This window comes from Martes martes (genome assembly GCF_963455335.1).
Source record: "Martes martes genome assembly, chromosome: 12".
Lineage (NCBI taxonomy): Eukaryota > Metazoa > Chordata > Mammalia > Carnivora > Mustelidae > Martes > Martes martes.
Genome location: NC_137900.1, coordinates 68,150,223 through 68,165,279, shown reverse-complemented (window position 1 = coordinate 68,165,279; position 15,057 = coordinate 68,150,223). Strand labels below are relative to the sequence as shown.

Below are 15,057 nucleotides of genomic sequence, written 5' to 3'. Positions count from 1 at the left end.
AGGGACAATAAGAACGGGTGCGAGAGCTGCAGATGAAATATTTCTACAGATCTTTGGAAGATGAAAACCAGAAGGAGAAGTGACAGCTGAGCCTAGAAATCTCAAAAAAGAAAAACAAAAGAAAAGCTACAGCTTAAGAACCTTAAGAGGCTTTGCCTAAGGATGACAGTAAAAATATTTCATGATCTGTATAGCATGGGCTTTTACCAGCAAATTCAAGTTGTATCTGGATTAGGTGAACAAATACCAACCCCGAGAAAACCAATGAAAACAAGCATCTCCAGTAAGTTTTTTTGTTTGTTTGTTTGTTTGTTTTTAATGGCAGCATCACTGCCTTTGGCAGAGAGCTGTGAAATATGGGCCAGAAAACTGGGAAGCTAGTTGGAAGTCTGTCTAGATAGTCGTTACTTAATGTAGCACTTACTATGGTATGCAGATACCATTGACCATGTGCTAAGCATATTCTTGGTGCTTTACAGAAAATACCGTTTTACTTCTAAAATAAAGACTAAGAGTAGAGTATTAATATTATCCCTTTACAGCTAAGGAAACCGAGGCATAGAAAGGTTAACTTGTTCAAGGTCACCCATATAGTTAGTGGTGGTACTGTGATTCAAACCCAGGCAGTCTGTCTCCATTCTATTAATGACTGATATGTTGCCTCCTACTTTTTCCTCAGGAGAATCTGAACGGACAAGGCTCTTCCTAAGGGAATTTCTGCATAGCAGAAAGTAGAGTCCAAGGAAGGAACTGAAAACAAAGGGATTAAGTTTATTTCTTTACTCTAATTGCGTGGCCTTCAGACCCACTTTGTTCTCAGGATAACGACATGGACATATTACCTTCTTCCACCTCACTATAAACACATGTACTGACAGGCGACTGGAGGATGTGTGTCCAAAGACACAAAACATCTTAAGAGGAAAGATGTTCATGTGCAATTCAGGGAGTCTCATGGGGAAAAAGTCAGATATTAAGTAGACCATCAACTAACAAGCCTCACCTTATCAACCTTTACTGGCTTATCCTTAAATTAAAAAGACCACAAAAGTTTCACTAAGAATTTGAGGAATAGTTTCAACATGAAGATACTACCAGTCCTATTAATTGTTATAATTACTCAGAGTGAGAGAGATGAAGCCAAGGCAACAATCAGTAATATCCTCAAAGTGATGTTGTACCTACAAACAAGATTTTAATTCTGCGACACAGGTATTATAAGAAAACAAGAAATAGCTTTTAAAAACCAAAAATACAAGAGAAATTTTAAGATTTCAGTAAATGTGTTGAAATTTAAATTGAGTTGAGGTTTCAGAGAGAACACAACAGCAAAGTGATCAAACAGAAGACCTAAAACATCAGAACAACTCTCCTGAAATCTTATTTTCATTTGTTAATCTATATATGTTCTTGCATTTTCTTTGTGAACCAACACATGCATAAAAAATAATTTCAGTATAATCTTGTGTTTTCCAAATCCTCTCCCCAATTTTGTTTTCTATTCTATTCCTTAGGCAAAGATTTTCAGTACAACATTGAATTTTAAGAATAAAACAAATCCATACCATCTTTCTGATTTTAGTAGTAATCTTTTCAAAACTTCACCACTAAACCTGTATTCTAACATTTGTGATATATTATTATTTGATTAAGAAAATCATATTATATTCTTTCCAGAAAATTTTATAATAAAAGACTACTAAATTTTATAAAAGGCTTGGAATCTCTCCTTTTAAGTATATTAAGGTGGTGAATTATAAAGCAAATTTTCTAATATTGGAAAATTCTTTCACTCTTAGGATAAACTCTGCTGATTCATATTCTAAATGTTAGAATTATTAACAATTATAAATATATTAATGATTCCATTTGATATTTACAGTACTCAATTTTATTTAAGATAAAATGATATTTATTTTGATAAATGAAATTATCTACACATTTTCTCCAAATTTGCTGTATTTGTTTGCTGTTATCAAATATATGGTAGAATTATGAACTCTGTGGGGTAGTATCATTATTAGTATTAGTAGTAAGAACACAAGATTTACTCTCAGAAAATTTTAAGTACATAATACAGTATTGTAAGCTATAGGCACTATGCTTTATAGTAGATCTCTGGAACTTTACACAACTGAAACTTCATATCCCCCATTGCTTCTCATTTTCCCCTTCCTCCATTCTATTCTCTGCTTCTATGAATCTATTTTAGATTCCACATTTAAGTAAGATTGTACAGTATTTGTCTTTCTCTGTCTAGCTTATTTCACTTAACTTCTGTCCTCCAGGATTATTATTCAGGCTTAAAAAAAGAAGGAAATCCTGCCATTTGACTTTTAAACATTTTACTGATTATATTTCATATATGTCTGCATTTGACTCATAGCTCCCCTTTTTAAGCCTTTATATTTATAAATGCTTCCAGTTGGTCTATCATTTGCATTTTATCAGAAAAAAATAATTTTTCTTTTTTTTTTAGCACTAGTTTTAGTCATGCACTTTGATATGTTTTTACACATTTATTTGTTTGAGAGAGATTTTGTTCTCTTCTTTACAAAGTGGGTTTGAATTTGTTTTTTAAAACCTAGTTTCTACTAAGTGTGGAAGTTCATTGATTTTAGACATGTCTGTTTTTCTGTTAAAACATTTGGTACTATAACTTTTCTCTTAAGCACTGGTTTAAGTGCATCCCACAAATTTTGTAACATGTGTTTTCATTTTCATTCAAATAAAATTCTAATTTCTTTATGACATTTTTTCCTCATGGGTTATTTATGTCATTTCATTTCTAAATATATGAGGGTTTTCCATATATTGTTCTGTTATTGGCTTTTAGAGAATACTACTATTGTTAGAGAACATATTTTACATGGCTTAAAAAATTATTAGGGTTGTTTTCTGACCTAGAATATGGTCTAACTCAGTGGCTGTTTCATGTACACTTGAAAATAATATATATTAGGCTTTTTTTCAGTGAAGGACTCTATAAATGCCAATTATGTCAGATTGGTTGATAGTGTTTTTCAGGTCTTCTATATCCTTAAAAGATTTCCCTCTCTATTCATTCTATCAGTTACTGAGAAAAGCATTAATATTTCCAACCATAATTGTGGATACATCTACTTTTCCTTCCTATTCTATTAATTTTATTTCATGTGTTTTGAAGCTGTATTACTAAGTGAATTCCCATTCAAGATTTTTATGTGTTCTTGTTAAAATGAACTTTTCTTGGTAAGGTTTTTCTTTTTTTCATGGCAATTTTCCTTGTTCTGAAGTTTTCTTTGATACTAAGCCAGCCATTCAAGCTTCCTTTTGATTAATGTTTGCTCAGGATATATTTTTTCATTTTACTTTTAACTTATCAGTGTTTTCCTATTTATTTATTTATTTTTAAAGATTTTATTTATTTATTTATTTGAGAGAGAGAGTGAAAGAGAGCAGGAGAGTGGGGTGAAGGGTAGAGGGAGAAGCAGACTCCCCACTTAGCAGGGATTTTGATGCCAGGCTCTATCTAATCCTGGGACTCCAGGATCATGACCTGTGCTGAAGGCAGATGCTTGAACTGAGCCACGCTGGCGCCCCTGTGTTTTTCTACTTAAAAGTGTTTTCGTACAATCACATAGATGTTTTCTAAAAAATTATGAATAACCTTTTGTCTTTTGACATGTTTAGACTGTTTATATTTAATGTAATTATTGATATATTTAGACTAAATCTTACCATTTAGTTAGCTGTTTCTATTTATTTTATTTCTCCTTTTTCTTCTCTTTTTCTGCCGGCTTTTAGATTAATTACATAATTGCTAGGATTCTATTTTTTCTCAATTATTGGTTCAATATTTATACTTCTTTTTTTAAAGACTAGGGTTACAATATTCATCTTTCATTAATCACCATCTACCTTCAAATATTGTTAAATAACTTCATAGGGTTTTAAACCTTATACAACATACTTGTAATTCCTCCCTCCCATTTTGTCTCTCTTTATTATCTACATTTTACTTTCACATATGCTATAAACCTAAACTACATAGGTATTATTATTTATGCTGTTTATTTCAATAGAAAATAGAAGAATACTTTACATGTATCCTCATTTTACTATTCTGGGAACATATTTTATCATAACTGGTACCATTGGCCCAGTTCAGTGGGCTGTAGTCAACTCGGCTTAGTTACAGAGGTAGAGCATATCCCTGCTTCTTTCCAGTTTTCTATAAACCCACACTGAAGAATTTTTATTCTTCCCTCAGCTTATTTTAATAAAACTATTTGTAATTTCTCATCAGACTTTGGGCATTTTCCATCCTTATCATTCCACAGGGTTAGAGTTTCTGACTTGTTTTGCCTCCTTCTGAACATAGAGATGGGGTCTTTGGCCTCAACATTGGTTCCACAGCTATCTAAAATAGCCAGGAAATAGTACCTCTGGGGAAGTGCAGTATTCTAAGTAAAGAAAACCATCTTGGTTTTGGAAGACCTGGATTCACAGTCTGTCTCCACCAGTGGTAAGAGATAGAAAACACATTCCTCATATAATTTGAAATAATGGATATGTTTTTTAGTTGGTTTCTTTTAGATCGGTCTTGAAAATTAAGGATGATGCATTTGACATATAATGTTATACAGTATCTGCAAATCAATAAGGATTAAAGATAAATTAGATGTAATTGAATAAATAGCATTTCAAAACAATGTTCCCATTTACTTACAAAACATTTTCATCTGCCCTCATAGTTTTGGGAATCCTTTGGATTAATATCTTTGTTTTAATAATGAGGCTTTGGAGACATAATAATAAGTGACAAATTACTAAGAGACAGACTGGGACACAAACACAAGTGTTTCCAACTCTATCTCCATATATTTCTTCTATTACACAATGATGTCTCCTTAAAAAAGTGGCTATACATTGCCATACAGCATGTAGCCTCTATTACATGGCTCCACAAAGAACAGGACACCTCTTCAATCACTACAAAATAATTCAGTGCTTTCTGTCATAGTGTAAAAGAGATTTTCTCTCCTCATCGTTTAGCTTAAAACTTGCTGAACTGAGAGAGGAATGATGGAAATAATTGATATGGATGCTTTTGAAAAATGGATGGTGAAAAAAATGAAAGTGGAAGTGTAGGCTGTCTGTAGAAATCGAACTGAACCCAGGAATGCTAGTAAAAAATTGATTATCCTGGGGGTGCCTGAGTGACTCAGTCTATTAAGTATCTGCCTTCGACTGGATCCATGATCCCAGGGTCCTGGGATGGAGCCCTGCATCAGTATCCCTGCCTGTTGGGGGAGTCTGCTTCTCCTTCTCTCTCTGTCTCCCCCCATGCTCTCTCGATCTCTCGATCTCTCAAATAAATAAAATCTAAAAAAAAAAAAAAAAAAAATCAATTATCCCAGCAGGATATTGAAGCTGAGCATGCAAAGTACAAGTTGATAATGAAAGTCTGCTGCTTTGGATAACACAGACATCTGAGGGTTTATAATTACCCATAAGCAGTATGTAATCCTATATTCTGTCTCAAGAAATAAACCAGGCATGTCTCCTTACTGTATCCTTAGGAAGCAGGACTTGAGGGGCATTGGCGAATGGGTTTGTTTTTCAACAGCTTTAATTTCACCTCCCAACTTCTTAGGAAGTGTAAATCTCTGTGGGGTACTACTTCCCCATTTTATTTCTGCCAGCTGTTTCTCATTGGATTCCCTCCATTTTCCTGTCACTTCCCATGTTTACTCACAAGGCCTAAAGCAACTTTAAAGCAATGGGTCAAGCCTTGATGAGCAAAAGGAAATTCATTTTCTTTGAAACTTCATTCTCTAAGCATCTTACCCTTTAGAAAAATTATGTAGTTGTCGGAAATACATGTTTTAATTTTATTTTTTGGTTTGCTAGCCTTCTTTCTAAATAATCATTGTATGTTACCAAATGTGTTAATAAATTTGATATCAGTGTATATTTAACTTTTTTGATTGTAGGAAAAAAATTAAGAGCAAAGCCTATTGATACTGAAGTGCTAAGAGTTTGAGGAATTTTTAAAAAATGATCTTGTGTTTAGAGTTTCGAAGCCTTTTCACACATTATCTTATTTTAACATATGTGGGGATCAGTGAAGTTCATTTTGGTACCATGTTTTTCAGACAACTAATTATTGTAGAAGTGGGATTAAATCCACTTCTCTAGCCTTATGTTCTATTAGGCCCAAATATTTCTTATTTCTAATTCCTTGACCTAATTTTACTCTATAGTAAGAGAAAACCTTTTTTCTTCAATTTAAATTTAAGGCTAGAATTATATGGGAGCAAATCAGGCCAAAGAGACCAAGAAAAATGATTCAGTGATGTGTCTCAAAAGATGCCTATATCTAAAAAATTTGAATTTAAGGAAACCATTCCCCTCAGTCACATATAATCATATATGATTTGTCCCTAGGTGTATAAAGCTAGACATTTAATAAAGGCAACTGCATCTTCCACATTTGTCCTGTTCAAGTACAGAATATTATTTACAGTTTTTAGAAGGTACTTATAAGACATTCGGGCTCAGTAATCTGGGTTTTGATTTATCTGAAAGGCAACTAAAGGTAGTTAAATTGGTTTTTCCTTGGGCTGGCTTTACCTCCTACAAGTCCACTCAGGTTAGAAATAATAGCTTTATGTAGCTCTCAGAACTTGGGTCAGACTCTTCTGACACTTTGTGTACAGATGTGCCCACAGGCATATGATGCCACATGTGAAACCAGCTATAATACATTATGATAATAGGAAAAGTTGTATCCACAACTTTACTGCAGGAAGCATTTATATTTGTGCATAATATTTCTCAGGAGGTTTGATAGGGAACACGATGAGAATAACTTTCTACATTTTTATTAATGACTTTATACTTCAGAATACCTGAAAGCAAGAAGTTCAAGCTTTCTGACCTAAAGCGGCTGCACAGAACAACAGCTGAGGTAACTGCTTTCAGGAAGGGATCAAACCTTAGAGATATCTTTGATGTCAGCTTATTTGCTGAGGTACAGATGATATTGCTCATGGCACTTTTTATATTTCAGGTTATGTTATTGAGGTCCACAGTTCATACTGCAAAAATAATTTGCCAACATACTTTTGATCATTTTTATATATTCCCAGTTTTGGAGAAATGCCATGCTTCCATCATTTGTCCCAGTTTAGATAATGATCTTACCACTCAATTTCATAAACGACTTTCGATTTTTTAAGTTACTTGTTAACTATTTGGGAAACCTTCAATGCTATTACTTCAGAAAGCCTTGGGGATTTCAGTTTCCTCAACAAGAACAAAATACTCCATTTAGTCACTGCAGGTTTTTATTGCTTTAAATCTCTATTATCCATAAAGAATTGATCCATAGATTTATACAAGAAACCACAGCTATTCCTGTACTCCATGTCGGACTCTCATATTTAGGCTGGTTGATATCTGAACACTGCAACAAGCATAATGGGAGGCAGAAAATGGTGTGAAAATATATTAAAATATAGGGATTTTTTACTTGAACTTGTTGTTAGCAACCAGAAATTAAAATAATTAGAATAGATTTTGAGTGAAAAGAAGAGAAAGTTTGAGAGCTGTTAATGTTAATTCATCTGCTCCGAAAGATCCCAGATAAGATCAGATACATATATTGTTATAAAATAAAAGTCTTGTTTGATATAAAATATTATTCTTTAAATTTAATGATTTGCTCAAAGTGATAAACATTGTAATTTAATTCTGTTTACTGAAGGTATTCAAATAGATGATATGGAATTTGTTATGACCAAATGAGTTGTGACTTTTCAAACATTTGCCAGTTTACATGGTGGGTAGAAAATACCTCTCAGAGAGGAGGTACAGTATCAATAACCAAAAAGTAAAATGTCACGTTATAGTTACATGATAATTTTTAGAGCATTTCTAAATACTTCAGTGATGTGACCCTCAGACCAGCCCTTTAAGATAGGTAAATGTCATAAGAATATGAATGCAATGGTATGATGCCTTTCCCAAATGAAAGTTAAGATTACCCTTTAAAAATGAAATTGGGGAGAATACAAATGTAATGCATGAGATCATTCTGCTTCAGAAATGACACCATCCGCGAGGCTGCCTGTGACTGTATTATCAAAGACTTCAGAAAATACTAAAAATTTAATGAAGGATATCCTGTCTGCACACTTTAGGATGCATGACTGCAATGGCATCTTAACAAAGCAAGGCTCTGTGCCTACAGGGTGAGGGGGTCTGCAAGAAATGTGTAAATGAAAGGTCCAATGAGCAGAAAATCATGGTATACTTGCACCATTATGCCTGGAAGAGGTTTCCCTGATGAACCAGCACAAATACTTATTTGTGGGTCTCTCTTTGAGTAAGATTGGATGCATCAGGCTAACATTATCTGATGCCACAGGCAGTTAAAGTCATCCAACTTACATTTCCTGTTCTGTTTCCATGCTAACAAGATGACATCCTATTTTGATAATACATTTACTTGACCTGTGTGTTTCCAGTGGGAAGGGAAGGCACTTATCAGGCGTGTAGATTATTTAGGTCTGTATAGAAATGATAAAATTATGATGCATTTTGGTAAGACGGCAATGTAAACTCATGTTGGTTACTTGGCAATGAAAACTCTTTGTTAAGACAATCTAACTCTCCCACTCCAGAATCCTATTGAAATGAGTACTCACTAAAAATATTAAAAGGAAAACAAGCATCACTGGAAAGTGGGAAAGGTGCCATGAACGTGTTACAAATTTCATATATTCATGTTACTTCATTACATGCTCGCTAGAGGACAGGTATTCTTTAAATGCATGTGATATAATAATAAATGAAAGACACAAAAATCCTTACCTTTATGTAGTTTACATTTTAATTGGAGGATTGCAAAAATAATGGTAAACACAAAATAAGTAAATAATATATTAGAGAGTCCTTTGGCAAAAGAAAAACTCTAGCAGGGTAAGAGGTATTGTGAATCTTGAGAGTAAGAAGGAAATTTCTGGTATTCAATAGGGAAACCAAGGTAGACAATTTCACTGAGAAGGTGAAAACCGAGCAGAAATTTAAGAGGGCAGGGCAGTAGGCAAACAGATAACTAGGAGAACTACGTATCTGTCAGAGGGAGCAGCTAGATTGAAGGTCCTAAGTGAGTATACACTGAAGGCTTTCTCATTAATGAATACCATGGCTCAGACTGGGTGCAAACAAGAAAAGAGACTGCTAGCACTACTCCCCTTACCCACACAAAGCAGTGCAGGTAATTGGAGAAGAATCTAGTGGGTGGTTGCTAACCCTCCATGATTTACAGTTCCACGGAAGAGGCAACAACAGTAACAGCAGAGGAGGGTTTCTTATCTTCAGCTCCAAATCCTCTTTGAAATTGATTTATTCAAAGAAGGAAAGGAACAGAATATACCTTACTTCTATTCAGTGAGAGTTCAATAATAATTGGTTAATTCTTGGATGTTTCAATTAAGCATTTATGGAAAAAAAAACTTTAAAATTAATAAAAGTTGCATTGAGATGACTTCTGCTACAAATTTAGTGACTTTAGCCTGTACTTTTACTTGGATCCACCTTCCAGAATGTGAATACATGATCAAAGAAATATAAGGACATTTATGTCAATCAGGAAAGCATGAAGGTGGGATGCTTGGGTAGCTCAGTCAGTTAAGCCGCTGCCTTTGGCTCGGGTCATGATCCCAGGGTTCTGGGATTGAGTCCCGCATTGGGCTCCTTGCTCAGTGGGGAGCCTGCTTCTCTCTCTGCTTCTGCCTGCCTCTCTGCCTGCTTGTGCTCTCTCTCTCTCTCTCTCTCTGACAAATAAATAAAATCTTTAAAAAAAAAAAAAAAGGAAAGCATGAAGGATTTTTGAGGAATTGCTAAAAAACTTAGAATAGGCAAGACTGATTTAAAGGAGGAGTCATTCAACCTATATGATTCACCAAGATGGGAAATTCATAGAAGCTTTGGAGCAGGAAAAGCTGAGGATCAAGGTTGATTGAGGGGCAGCTAGTGGAGAGCACATAACATGTTTTCACATACATTGCAACTTATCTGTGTAGACACATAGAAGCTTATTAACATTATCTGCTGTGATACATCTGGAAGATATTAGCAACGGTTACCAATATAAAAAATAGTGCAACAAGAAAAATACTGCAATAGAGAATATACATACTATAGTGAGACTCTTTCCCTTCCTTCTAAATATAGATCTCTGGTGAACAGAAATAGATTCATCATAATCCCTGGTTTGTTATATATTGACATCATCGGCCTGTGCAAAGGCCTTTTTATTCATTTGATCACATATTTACTTTTAGTTATGTAACGAGTACCCTCAAACTTACCACTGAAGCCAAAAACTTGAACAATGATATTAACTTACTTCTGCCTAAGTAGTCCTCCTCTAGTTTGTTTCCTTGCCTCTCTAGAGCTGATAATTATATAAATTTTATGTTTGCCTTTTCTTTGCTTTTTAAAAAAAAAGAGTTATAACATGTATATGTATAATCAACATATTTAGTTTTGCTTGATTTTTAATTTCATAACAGGGAATCATGTAATGTAGTCTTCTGGATCTCGCTTTTTTGACTTATTGAATTATGAAGGCTTGACCATAGCTTCTTTGGAAAATCTGCAGCCGCCTTAGCACTGCTCAATTCTCTGATCCAGGTAAAGCAATGTCTGGCTGATCTTTTGTGGCCTCCCTACAACCTCTGAATCAGCTTCTGCTCTTGATGGTACAGCACCATTCACGGCTTTGTGCTTCTGGGTGCTCCCATATCAGCAAGACTCTCTGCTAGGTGACTGCTTTTGTCAAAAATCCGGAAATGGTAAAAATTCAAACCAAATCATTAAAATAGTATTAGTAAGAGGTTTATTGTGCACAAGAGAACAGTTTGCAAACTGAGAGTGTTCAAATCAAAAACCAATATAAATCTCAGAGGCATGACATTACAGGATGGCTTATAAAGTGAAAAAGAAGCAGCTATTTAACCTTTACTATGACTGGTCATTACGATGAGGGTTTTCCAGACAGCAGGGAATTAGTTAAAAGTGATTATCTTACACCATTTCTGGCAGATGACTTAAGTTTCTTTTACCATTATCAGAGACATTTACAAGAAATAACCTAAGTTTTGCTTATGTTCATGAAGTAAGCTAGATTTTATTTTGCTTACCTGGCTTAAATGGTTTTTTTTCTGTTTGGGAAATTTTCAGGCCCGGTGCTTATTTAATTTTACTTTAACATTATAAAGATAGCTCACGCCAAGGTACTTGCCTCAGGGACCGCTTGGCCCATGTAACCTTCCAAAGGTGGGAGTTCAACTCCCAGCTGCTTGTCCTGCCTGCCATTTATGTAACTGCTCCAGCCAGGTCTTGCCTGAAGAATTCCCAGGAGGGACAGAAGCAACTTCTTGATGTTTGGGGACTGGATATTTCCAAATTCCAGGAGATGCATGTTTTGCTCACCCAAGGGCCGTCATCGAGCCCCCTCTGCTGTAGCAGTGAGTGCTGCAATGTTTCTGCAGTTTATCAGGCAGCCTGTGGGAATTCAGATCAGCTCCCGGTCAGATCATCACTCCAGTCTCTCCAAGAGCCCTCTACACTTCGCTTGAAGAATAAGAAAGCAGCTCTCCGGCTCCTTGTAAGAAGTGAGGTGAAAGGTCACAGCACTCCCACTACAGGCAATTCACTGCTCAGAAGAATGTTTTCTTTTAAACTCCTGCCTTCTATTTACATGATATGAAAGATCAAGCTGAGATTTGCTCTGCAGCTTTTCTTTCTTTCTCTCCCCTCTTTCCTTCCTTCTTTTCTTTCAAAGGTTGTTTCTATCTTTGGTTTTCAACTTTGACACTTTAACCAATATTTCTAAGAAAATTGGAAAATATTTCAGCCCTGGCTAGCTATCAACTATTGACACATTATCATGGGGGGTGGAGTTCAAGGTGTGTAGGACAAGACTTATTTTTTGCTCTGTGTTGCTTGCTTTGTTATAATTATCACGTGTTACTTCTTGCAGTTTAAAAAAACTATTTTGGGAAAACATGAAAATCGAATAGACTTAGCAGAAAATTATTAACAGATTAGGTAGCAAACCTGCAAATGCACTATTTCTAAGGGGCTTGTTTTCGGGAACTCCATCTGATGAGATAATTATCTTTATCTTTGAAACCGTTGGTAGGATTTCACATTTCAACCAATCACTTCAAAAGCAGGAAACTCTGTATTTTGATTCCACAAGACAAATGAGTCTTCTCCCAGACACTTAACAAAATACTTAATCATGAAAGGAGACTGGAAAAATTCTAATATAAAAAGGAACTATAATCAAGAATATGAATTAAAACAGTGAAACATTTCTGAAACACTCATTATTGACATGTATTTTTCAGATGATTAATTCATTTTGAAAGTTATTTAATGAATAGAGAGATAAGGTATTACTTTTTGATTTTGGAAAACTAAACAAAAACATTTAAATAAATATTACTTTACTGGTAAAAGTGTTTTAATATTTCAAGTATTTAGAGATTGAAAGTACAATAATTTTTCTCCTTAAATATAATCTCACCCTCTTCCATTGTTCAAATTGCTATAAAAGGCATTTCTACTCATGCCAGTCTCTAGCTTAAGAATACTCAAATTCTGCCATTTGCCTGCTAGATAAAATTAACATTTATTACTCTAATGCACAGAGTCCTTCTCTATTAAGTATGAGATCCCTTCTCATTTTAATTTCGTAGCACTTCTCATGTACTCTACACTTCAGTATCATTGAAGAATTTGCTGTTCCCTGAGCTCATCATAACCTTTTATGTATCTATTCATTTGCTCATTTTATTCTTTCTGGCTGAAATACTGAAATGACCTTCTGCCCATGAACTACAAATTATCCTTCTATACCCAACCCATATGTTATCTGTGCAAGGCCTCTCTTAAAAGCCTGGGTGGCTAGTCTCTCCATTCTCTTATAATTATTCACTTACGGCAGTGACCTCCATCTACTGCGATAACTTATTAAACTCTCTGTCTGAAACTCCACAGACCGTTCTTAGTGTAGATACTCAAATATTTTTTTTTCAGTTTTAATGAATAAACTTTAAAAAGTTAACCCCTAGATTTAACTGAATATACTAAAGTGGTTCAGTAATCATAATTTAATGTTATAGTTTGCTTAGGAAATCCAAGATCATTTTGTACCCTAGCTCCCTATAAAGTCTAACGCAGTGGCTAATGCAGGTAAAAAACATTCAACAGCCTGCATATATACACAGGGGTTTTATATAGAACTGCATAAAATCTGATTTTTAGCAAAAGATAAAACTTTTTTTCAGAGTAAAAGTATGAATTGTTTAAACTTTGAAAGTTTTACTTTGGAGCTTTTTGTCACTCTTCCCAAGGCTAAAAGATGTTATATTCCCTCAGAAAGATGACTAGAAAGAATATGAGTATGCATTTCTCTCTTTAAAAAGATATTATTTTTAGTAATGTCAATTACTTGTTATAATCCAAGACTTGTATACTTCTCTTCTTATATGTCCATTATTTTCAAGTGTGGAAGGAGAGTTGTCTCCATTCTGTGAATGAGTACACTTCTTTGCAAAACTCTGATAGCGCGTTGCCTGGGTGGCTCTCAGGTGCTTAAACATCTGCCTTAGGTTGCTTAAACATCTGCCTTAGGTTCAGGTCATGATCTCAGGGTCCTGGGATTGGGCTGCGTAGGGCTCTGCTCAGCGGGTAGTCTGCTTCTCCCTCTCTCTCTGTTCTCTCTCTCTCTCTCTCGCTCTCTTTCAAATAAATAATTAAAATCTTAAAAAAAAACAAACTCTGATATTAATCTTGTCTTACCCCCAGGAGTGGCTGCCTTAGCCAGATCTGCTGATTTATTATCATAGATCACTCCAAAGGTGATTATAGCAGGATGGTAAATGACTAGGAACTCGTTTTATTGCTCTGGGTTACCCCTGCAGCTTTGCAATTACTTCACCCAAGGTTGACTGCATTTTCCCAAGCTATTTTTGTATCAGCAGAGGTATGTCTCTTGCCCCTGCAGTTTTTGATGTGGTGATGTGATAAGTACAAACCATTTCAGGCCAAACAGCACATTCTAGCTTATAGTCACCAGGACTAAAAGGCACTTGGACATTCAGACAAACCGCCATCAGCCCAGGTTGAGGGAACCACTGTGCTCTCAGCTTTGGGAAGTTTGTATTGACGTGTTCCCTAGCAGAATAAGCCCCAGCTGGTTGTTACTGCCAGATGCTGTTGCTAAGGCAGCTTGCCAATCTCTTTCCTCTAGACCTGCTTGTTTTCCCAGAGTTGTCTTGGCAGGCTATATAAATATTTTAACAATGAAAAAGCATGCAGGAGGGAATTCTGAGAAAGATTATGGTATAATAGATGACAGAGAAGAAACTGGTCTAAAGAGCTAAAAAGAAATGTGAAAGAAAACAAAGCCAAACCCTTTGCCAGGGCTGAAATTATGGAATGGTGCCAACCCCATGCTCCAGATAATTCAGACAGAGCCAAATCAAAGGAAGTCACCAGGAGAAAATGCAAAATTCCCCTTTCTTCAGAGTAGTGCAGTATTGCAGGAAATTACAGGAAGACCTTTCAGAAAACCCATAAAATATATACTAATTTGGAGGAATGAAGGCCCTAGTGACAGGGTTATGTGACAAAATATGTAGTTATTCCTTTTTTTTTGACCCAGATTCTTAATTATGATGTGAGATTATTCTCATTTAATTGAGAGAAAAGGGAGATAAGGTTAGACCATGAAAAAGGTGGGAAACAGCCTACAAGGAGCCATTTATGTAAAGTCCAGCAGCACTAAAGACAGGTACAGTGGGAAAGGTGACAATATGCAGACTCATTAAATTTAGTTATTTTTTAACCTAATTTCTCAGCAATGTTGTGAGTTCACTTTAATGCAAATGAACAATCCAGAAAGGGCAGAACCCTCATCCACCAGGGGAAGTTTAGCAATCCTCCCCACCCCTCAAAAATCAAAATAGTCACAATAAGCACAAACCA

The 15,057-nt window shown here is 35.2% G+C and overlaps 1 pseudogene across 1 annotated transcript in view; it reads left to right on the top strand.

Moving 5' to 3' along the window:
• LOC308353379 (small ribosomal subunit protein uS5-like) overlaps nucleotides 1-15,057 on the top strand; it is a 199,346-nt pseudogene that overhangs the window by 34,850 nt on the left and 149,439 nt on the right. The window lies entirely within an intron of this gene.